Genomic DNA, 10727 nt, shown 5'->3' on the forward strand with positions numbered 1-10727 from the left:
TGCTCATACATAATTCTATGAGAACTAGCGTTTGCGTGCTCTTTTTAATTATTATTTGGACGTGGACAGAAGTAATCTAAGAACATTTTCCCAATATTTTAAAATATAAAAAATAAAAGCAAGCATGATATATAAAATGAAAAACACAGCCATGTGCAGGAACAGAAATTTGAGGTGACTATCAGTTGCTTCCCATCCGATATCGATCCTTATATATATTCTCTCTTCTTTTCACTTTTATTAAATAAACAACCATAAAACTTTTCCACATGATCGCCCAAAAGCACAAATATGTGAGCTGTAATAAATACTAGTCAATATAAATATAAATATATATATAAACACATATCCAACTTTATTTTTCTCTAAGCAGTTCTGTTATTTTCATTCTATATTTCTCTAGCTACTTCCACGAAAGAGATCAATTCACATGGCATGCATATGTCCACGACGTGGAACTTATCCATTTGACTCGTAAGTAATTATATTTCTCATTATAAAAAGCATTTTATTACTAGTTATATAGCTAGTTTCGTTAATAGGGGTTTTTTATATTTATTTATACTTTTTTATCCAATGCAAACACTACTAGTTTGTATATTACGATCCGACAATAAGCAAATCTAGTAGTTATAATTGCAACTACTATTCGATATTTAACGTTTTCCTTCTTAGACGAGAGATTTTTTTTTTCTTTTGACCAAATTTCAAGTTATTGATTTGGTTCAGTCCAATAATATATTGTTCTAGAGATAGATGGGGTATGTAAACAACCTTTAAAAAAATACCTTTTAAACTAAGCCATAATAATAACTTTCCCAAGGTCAGAATGAAGTAATATATATTGTTGGTGCTGGTGGTGGACCCTAGCTAATGATAATGCCATAGGCTTATCTATGAAGTTGTTCTCTAAATGACCCATAACTCCACATTACTTGTTTAGGTGATGTCTTTCAATGGCTCAAGAAATCTTTATCAGAATTGGGGTCAGAGAGAGAGAGAGAGAATTAAAGAGAAAAGAAGAGTGGCAGACTTTTTCTGGGTCTCTTTCAAACCCCAAAAAGGTCGCTAGGTTTGCACTTTGCTCTTACTTTTTTGAGTCAAATTTCAGTCTCTCTTTAATAATTGAAGGTCTACCACCCTTCTTTAATTGTATGTACAGAACAGAAGAGAGACCCATGGGGTTTCTTGAGCTCGTATGCCACTTTTATTAATTAATTAATCTAAGTGCATTTACATCTTGGTACATGAATTTCTTCGCTTGAGATTTTTTTGCTACTTGTATAATTTGTTGTCCAGTCCACCAAAAATTGGGCTATAGATCAGTTGGTTATCTTGTCATTATCCGTAGGCGACCACTCCAATTATTTGTGTTAATCATTGGACCTAATTTATCATTAAAAATTACCATTACTTCTGAATAAGTATCATATAGTTTTTAAAATATTGATTATTAGAATATACCCATTTGTTTATTATTATTCTTATTTATATATTATATCCCCACCCTCAAAATTAGGAAAAAGCTTAGTACTACTAGTGCCCTCTCTAGTACCAGCAAGAGACAACAACTTGCAACGAGAACGACACAATATTATAAACAAGAACTAATAAGAAGAAGAAAAAAAAACATTATAAAATGTTTCACAGTATTAAAGGAATAAATATATCATTTTAAATAATATTATTATAGAAAAAGAAAGTTTCTATTTTTGTAACCGTGATTATATTTTAGACAGACTGATCGAGTTGAAGAAAAAATGATTATTATCGTCATTATTATACCGCTGCACACAATTAATTAAAGCTGCGATCATAAAATTGGCATTTCATTTTGGGGAGAAAACATGAAGGGTCTATTGGTACTGAATTCAAATTCAATTTTAAGATTTTAAAATTTAAAATTGGTAGGGTCCATATGAATACTTGATTGGTTGCTTATTTTCAAATTTTTAATCAAAATACTGATTCTAATTTTAAGCTACAAAATGGAAAGAGACAACGAGCAAAATAGCCCCAAAACATCAATTATTTAGATGAATGTCCCCGTTTTAAAAAAAATCAATAAACGGTCCAATACAATAAATTAGTATACGAAATTTCACATTTACCCTTACCATATTTAACCTCTTTAGCCTTATGTAAACCCTAATATTCACTTGGGGCTTGATACAAAATGATAATTTAGGTAATCAACAATATAAAAAAGTCATTTTTCTACAATTTTAAAAATAAGGACATTAGTTTCCTCATGCTATTATTTTTGGTCATTTACTATAATTTCTCAAATAGAGAATACTATTTTCATGTTTTCTTTCAATCCAAATCATTATATCCTAAAATCCTACAAATCTATCACTTTTTTATATTTTGAGATTCTCTACCAATTACATATTCAACTTTTTAAAATTCAAAAACAGTTTACGTATTCTGAACTAATCACATTTTCAAAAACATATTTTAAAACTATAAATCTGAATTTTCATTTTAGAAACACACTTTTTGAAAATACAGTTTTTCAATCACGAACCAATAAAACCCTTAATACTTTAATTTGTTCTCTCAAATTCGATCATGTACGTATATATTCACACTTTAGAATATAAAGCTTCATTTATTATGCAAATAATTTTTTTTTCTTTATTTTCAGTATTCTAAATTATTCAAAAATATATATATAAAATCAGTAGGATATATACTATGACTATAACGTACACTAATATATAAAAAAATTAAACTACATTTTTTTCATGTGTCAAAAATAAAAATACTCATACCGGTAGGAACAAAAATGGCGTTCCCTATATTTATAAAGAATGCCAACTATCCTTAAAAAAAAGTGATTGGGATCTTGAGTTTGATAACTCAAGGTCTTCCTTGGAAATCTCTCACCATCATCTATATATGTATATATCTATATAATATACAAATGGAGTGAGAGTTTGAATTGTTAAGCCTAAGATCGGCTAGGAAATATATTTTTTATATATAATATTATATTTTAATAATTCTTTTTTTTTGTCACGATGAAATTTATTCATTGAAAAAAAAATCATAATGTCATCCGTATCCTATAAAACTTAGGAACGTATCCTATAAAACTAAGGAGCCTGAAGAAATAAATGAAAACTTCTAGCCAACGAAATCCAATGAAAACTTCTAGCCAATGAAAACTTTGGAGTTGTCGCTGTATGTAGTTGAAATCCACGAAAAATTCTTTTTTCTTAATTTATTAAAAAAATAAGAGTCGTCAACAACACACGATTAGGTCGTCCAAATCCATGGTACCCTATAGCGACAATGTGTCATCACTATAGGGTATCAAGAATTTGGAGGGAACAAGAGGCGGGAATTGACTTTACGGCGACAACATGTCGTCGCTATAGGGTCTTCGTCGAAAGAAAAGAGGGAAACATGCTTGTCTATCGCGACGACCTGTTGTCGCTGTAGGATGGGGAGGGAACTCAACCGCCTAGAGTTGGTTGCATATTTGCAAGATGTCGTTGTAGAGTCCTCGTGGAAAAAAAGGAGGGAAATGTGTTAGTCTAGAGCGACGACATGTCGTCGCTGTAGGATAGAGAGGAAACTTAACTGGCAAAAGTTGGTTGCCTATTTTTCACTCCCTCGTGCCATCTCTATAGAGTCCAATTTAATCCACTGATCAATTATTTTGTACTCTATCGCGACGACATGTCGTCGCAATAGGGCCAAAAAAACGTGGAAAAGTGAACCGCCAAAAAATTTAAGTCAAATTTTGCTGCTTATAGCGACGACATGTCGTCGCTGTAGGGTAGGCAAGTGACAAGATTCGTAGATTATTCACTTCATCGCTGTAGGAATTCACCGTTTGAGTGAAACGGTGTGTTTGATATCAGTGACGACGTTCTTATTTCCTATAGCGACAGATTAGAACTTAAATCCCTCAACCCGAGCCTTCTTGTGTTAGTTTTTCCTCTGATTTCTCTGCAAAACCAGAGCCCCTCCGTCGCCACTTCGCCGCCCGTCGTCTTTCCGACGCCCCCCAGTTCGATTTGGGGCCATTTCTTCCAAGTTTAGGTAATATAAACCCAATTTCTATCTATTTTAGCATTTAAAATGAATTTTTTTTATTAAAATATTTATTTATTTAGTATTTGGTAGAAATGTATTTTTGAATTTTGTTTTTTTGTTTTTCTTAGATTGGAGTAGTGGAGCATCATCCTTAGCCACATACGCATTTGGATAACCCCTAAGCCTTGGGTATTGTTTTTATTTTTTTGTGTTTGATTAATGTTTAAATTATGTTTTTAAGTGTGTGATTGGTTTGTTTATCTTGTGTTGAATTTTGTTTGTCATTTTAGATTTGTATATTTTAGACAATGTTAAATATATTAATTTAATTAAATGTTATTATATATGTTAATTGTGTAATTGATTAATATGTTAGTTGTGTAATTATGTATTGTTGATAATATTGAATATGTTAATGCAATTAAATGTTAATATGTTAGTTGTGTAATTGGTTATTTTAGATATATAGTATTGAATATGTTATTTTAATTTAATTTAATGTAATGTTATGTTAGATATTAGTTGAATATGTTTATTTATATAAATGTGAATGTGAATTGTATTTTTAAATTGTATGGTAGGTTATATTAATATAATTAAATGTTTATAATTAATATATGTATGTTTTGGGACTGGTTTTGTAGTTTGTATGCAGATTTTAAATTTGGGGATATGTAAGATTACAGTCGCTATACTGTCGAAATTTTAGTAGATTTAGAAATATTAAACATTACAAAATACTCTTAAAGTTAGTGTGATTAAATTTTTTAATTAATTTTAAATCAATTAATAAAAATTTATAAAAAAATCATAAAGTGGAAATTAAAAAAAATAATTTTACAATTATAAAATTTTATTGTAATTTTTTTAAAAATAAAAAGTGAAAAATTAAAATAATAATTTAATAATTATTATAGAAATTAATAATAATATTAAATATTTATTTATTTAATGAAACGTTATAATACATTCATAGAATTTGATAATATATATTCATAAAATTATAAAGTGAAAATTAAAATAATAATTTTACAAGTATAAAACTCTATTGCTATTTTTAAAAATTAAAAAGTGGAAATTAATAATAATCATCAAAAGTAAATTAATAAATTTATAATTAAATCTTTGTATATTTAATTAATTTTATAATATATATTCATAAAATTTAATAATTTATTCATAAGATTCAATAAGATTTCATAATTTACTTAAAAAAAATTAGTGTTTTGGTGATAAAAAAATTTATTAGCAAATATAGGTAGTTTTTTATGATTATCACATTGTGATAATTTATTTTCCATTTGAATCAGTTATGACGATTGACAAGAGTTGGATAACTAATAGATGACGTAACTCTGAAGAATTTTAGAATGGTCTTCAAGCATTTATACAAATGGCCAAGAATCATGTGAAGGCATCGGGAGAAGTTAGATGCTCATGCGTTCAGTGTGTCAATATGTTGAATTAGAAACTGGATGTGGTGGAGGCTCACATACACAGATATGGGTTTATGCAGCAATACGTGAAGTCGACCTACCACGGTGAAGTTGATATGCCTCCAGAAGTGGACGACGGGGCTCCAGTGACTGATGAGATGATTGACATCATCAATGATGTTATTGGTGAACAAGACACTAACGAAGAAGGCGTAAATGAAGGAATTTCATATGGTGGTGGCAATAGTGTGGAGAATCAATTTGATGCCCTGTTTCAAGAGGTCGAAGCTGAGTTATATCCTGGTTGTACTTGGTTGTGTTCCTTGAACTTCTTGGTGAAGATGATGCACATGAAGGTTATGAATAAATGGTAAAATAGTTCCTTTGATTAACTTTTGAAGTTTATGAAATTTGAATTCCCGAAGGAGAATAAGATTCTGACTTCATTCTATGAGTCTAAGAAAAAAATGAGGAAGTACCCTAGTCTGGAGAATCAATTTGATGACTTGTTTTAAGAGGTCGAAGCTGAGTTATGCCCTGGTTGTACTTGGTTGTGTTCCTTGAACTTCTTGCCGAATATGATGCACATGAAGGTTATGAATAAATAGACAAATAGTTCATTTGATGAACTTTTGAAGTTTATGAAATTTGAATTCTTGAAGGAGAATAAGATTCCGACTTCATTCTATGAGTCTAAGAAAAAATGAGGAAGTTATGGTTAGGTTATCAATCAATTCATGCTTGTAAGTCATAGTATGACTGTTGTTTGTTATGGAAGGAGAATTCCCAAAAATAGAGTTGTCCTGTATGTGGTGAGAGCCGATGGGTTGACAAAGACACAAAGGGGAAAAAAGTCACCCACAAAGTGTTGCGGTACTTCCCTTTGACTCCTAGGCTGAAGCGTCTTTATGGTTCAAGGCATACATCAAATGATATGACATGGCATAGTACGGGACGCTCGAAAAAAGATGGTGTGACGCACCACCCTGTTGATGGGGGTGCCTGGAAATAATTTGATTCCAGATATCCTGATATTTCCAAAGAACCCAGAAACGTTCGATTGTGTTTAGCTGTTAATGGTTTTAATCCATTTGGTAACAGAGTCTATCTTACAGCATATGGCCGGTAATATTCTGCACGTACAATATGCTTCATTGGTTGTGCATGAAAGAGTCATCATTCATGCTGACCTTATTGATTCCCAGTCTGAAATCACCTGGGAAGGACATGAATATCTTTTTTAGGCCTGTGGTAGACGAATTGAAGGAGTTGTAGGATGAAGGAGTTCAAACCAGAGACGCTGCAACGAACAGTGTATTCAGAATGCGTGCAGCACTATTATGGACTATCAATGATTTTTCGGCTTGTAGTAGTTTGTCTGGTTGGAGTGGCCAATGATATATGACATGTCTTTCATGCAACGAAGACACTCCTTCATGTCGGATAATTGGGAAGGCGCCTTATATTGGTCATAGAAGATTCTTATCTTCTACGCATAAGTGGAGGAAGAGTCGCGTGTTTGATGAGAATTATGAAAAATGACGTCCTCCAAGAAAATTCAGTAGTCAAGACATACTCGAACAATTAGCGCATGTTCCAAATCGTTTGCCAGGTAAACATGTCAGTTTCCAGGGTGTGAAAAGAAAGCGAGATCCAAAAGAGTTTAATTGGAGTATAAAGAGTATTTTCTTTGAATTTGATTACTGATTCGAACTTGAACAGAAGCACAATTTAGATGTGATGCATGTGGAGAAAAATGTTTGTGACAGTTTACTCAGTACTTTTCTTATGAATGAGAAATCTAAAGACTCCACCAACGCACGAGTAGACTTGAAGAATTGGGGTATCCGAGAAGAGTTGCACCTCAAAGAAGACGGTATGAAGTTGATCAAACTACATCCTATGTACTCTTTCACACCGGATGATAGACAGTTTTTTTGTCAGTTTGTAAAAGGAGTTAGACTTCCTGATGGCTTCGGTTCAAGTTTCTCTAAGAAAGTAACTGACAATGATGGCAATATTGTTGGGTTGAAATCCCATGATTGTTACATTCTTATGCAATGTCTGTTGTCGGTAAGAGTTCGAGGCTACTTGGATAAGTTTATTTCGAAGACAATCATTGAGCTTTGCAATTTCTTTAAGCAAATTTGTGTTTGTACATTGGTTGTTAAGGACATGGAGAATATAGAAGATCAAGTGATACAAATTTTGTGCAAGTTGGAGTTAATTTTTCCTCCAACATTTTTTTACATAATTCTTCATTTACCGCAAGAAGCTATCCTCAAAGGACCAGTTTACATGAGGTGGATGTATCTGCTCGAGCGATATATGAAGAAGTTGAAAAATTATGTCAAGAATAAGGCGCGCCCTGAAGGTTCTATAGCAGAGGGTTATGTTGCCGATAAAGCTTTGACTTTTTGTTCGCAATATCTTCAGGGCATACATACTAAATTTAATCATCCAGAAAGAAATACGGATATTGTTATTCCTAAAAGACAGTTGTCAGTTTTTGAATCACAATGTCGTCCAAGTAGCAAAAAAAAAATCATATTCCTTGACTATCTTCATCGAAAAGAAGCAGTGTGGTTTGTACTCAACAATTGCCCTAAAATCCAACCATATATGGAGTAAGTAGCTCAACACACATATGAATTCATTAAATTTAATTCATAGCAAATTGTTATCATACCTTATTCCTTATGCTATACAGTGAATGCCTTCGAGAAAATTCAAACATAAATCTTCAAAAAGATTTCCCTAGCTGGTTTAAATTGAAGGTAAATTATCGAAACTGTAGAATTCTTACGAAATTCGTATCAATTAATACTCATCTCATTGTGTTTTATTTTTTTGTGTCATACTCTATAGATGGGACGTTTGCGACAAGGACAGTCAACTCAGTGTACTGATGAATTATTTTCTTTAGCAAATATGTCAAATCAGAATACATACTCCTACACGGCTTGCATTGTTAACAGTGTAAAATCTTTGGTCCATAGTCGTGACGAAAGACATACCACTCAAAATAGTGGAGTTTTGGTGCCAGGAACCGATGGCTTCATTTTCCATGGCCAACTTGAGGAGATTTTAGAGTTATGCTATTCCCATGGTTACTCAATAGTGTTGTTTCGATGCAAATGGTTCAACACCGATGCAAGCAAGGGTCGAAATGTGACTGAGAATAACATAACTAGTATCATGATTAATTTTGAATGGTACAAGAATGATCAGTTTATTCTTGGCACTCAAGTAAAACAAGTTTTCTACTTGGAAGATCCTTCAAGAAACAAAAATTGGAAGGTAGTAGAAGAAATCAATCATCGAAAGATCTGGGATCATCCAAGTATTGATGATGATAACGAGGTTGATGTCGTGCATGATAGCACTTCATCAAATTTTGTACTCACTGTGCAATTAGGAGAGTTGGAGATTATGCATTTGGATCAACCTGGTCTCACCAGCATAATTGAGGAAACGTCTCGATCTGTTCCGGATGTGGATGACGATTTCATCAATGACGATGATGATGACGAAATTAGTGAAGATAATTTAGAAAGTAAAGATGATGATGTAGGAATTGATATTGATGAGGAATAATATTTTCTTATGCATATTCATATTTGTATGTTTAATGTGTATTTATTAATTTCAAGGCTTTTCAATAAATATATGACTTTTCTCAACAATGTTTGTTTTTCAATAGTTTCAAATGCATTACCGAAATTATTTAAGTTATGTAACTAACCTCTAACTATAACTGATTTTAAGTTAATAATTATTTAAACTGCAAAGATATGTCTGCTACTGCTGCTCGTTCTCATGGCAGTGATGGAGCGGATCCTCATCCTCCAGATCCCACGCGAGTTCCTACATCCTGTGAGACAGGTAATATACTATAATTAGTCTATCTTTTATCAATAAATGACAAATTATTATTATTTTATTCAATTTAATTGTATCATTTAATTAACATATGCAGTGGCTCCCGCAAAAAGAAGAGGTCGGTCTCGATCCAAAAATTTGCAGCAACTTGTCAACGACAATAAAGGTTCGTTGGCTCTACAATTTGATCTGAAGGAGGGAACCTACAAAGCAGTTGGTGATTTTGGGACATTGTTCACGAGACTTATTGGTAACCTTATTGGTCACCATGTCTCGTTATATTATGACTCGTGGCAGAGTGTTCCGGATGAGCACAAGATAAGATTGATGCAAAAGCTTGAGGTAAATTTACCAACTTATTCACATGTAATGTTTTTTTTTATAATTTAAAAAATCTCACCATTTTTTTGAAGGAATTTTTCATTCTTTCCCGAGCTCTCTCTGAGTGGCAATTGATAGAGACTGGGATTGAGCGAGAGTTTTAGGATCGCTACAAGGATAGAAAATGTCGCAAGAAAAAACACTTCGATGAACATGGAGGGTATGATGATATTGAGACAGCCAGAAAGAATTCATCGGAGGACATGGACAACGAGAGTTGGCAGAAGTTGGTTGACCTTTTCACTACTCCACAGTTTATGGCACACTCAAAGGCAAATGCTGCCAACAGAGCAAACTAGAAGTATCTAAGTCTCCATGGATCGACTTCTTATGCTTCTGCTCGATTTAAGAAGGTAAATAAAAATATATAGATAATTTGAAATATTTTAAGTTATTTTAATAATAGTTTCAATATTTAACTAAGATTTTGTTAAAAAAAAAATTCTAAAGATGAATCTTCAGACTAAGGAACTGCCCAACATTATCTATACGCTCCATGACATGCACAATCATCCAACACGTGGATGGGTGAACTGCATATGTAAGTAACTTTATAATTTTTGTATATATGTATATTATTCAATTATATTATGTATTAATTGTCTTGTTTCTAAACTGCAGGATGCCTTGCAGTAAGAAGTCCAGACACAATCTCAATCCCAATCTCAATCTGAATTTGAAGCAAGAAGTGCCACTGTCAATGAGACACAAGTCGTCTCAAAGGTACTTAGTCAACATCGTGGCCACAACCGAGGTATTGGACGCAAGTTGAAGGGCACTAGTACCTTTGCCTCAAGCGCCACCGGATCCTCTTCACAATTAGATGCATCACCATTTCCGTCCACCACAGTTGACCCTCCAACGGTACCTGAGGCTTTCCAGTCCATGATTCAACACTTCAGTCAAGCCTTTATGACCCAGAACAACAACTTCCAGCAAATGCAACAATTTTTGCAGGCAACAAATCCGAACATCCAA

At 32.7% G+C, this 10727-nt stretch overlaps 1 long non-coding RNA gene across 1 annotated transcript; it reads left to right on the forward strand.

Annotated features, from left to right (window-relative positions):
• Positions 1-284: 284 nt before the first annotated feature.
• LOC133816489 (uncharacterized) lies at positions 285-1232 on the forward strand. The gene is made up of 2 exons (XR_009885284.1): positions 285-474; positions 944-1232. It is a non-coding gene; the product is annotated as an uncharacterized LOC133816489 (long non-coding RNA).
• The last annotated feature ends 9495 nt before the right edge of the window (positions 1233-10727 follow it).

This window comes from Humulus lupulus, chromosome 2, assembly GCF_963169125.1.
Source record: "Humulus lupulus chromosome 2, drHumLupu1.1, whole genome shotgun sequence".
In the NCBI taxonomy this organism is placed as follows: Eukaryota; Viridiplantae; Streptophyta; class Magnoliopsida; order Rosales; family Cannabaceae; genus Humulus; species Humulus lupulus.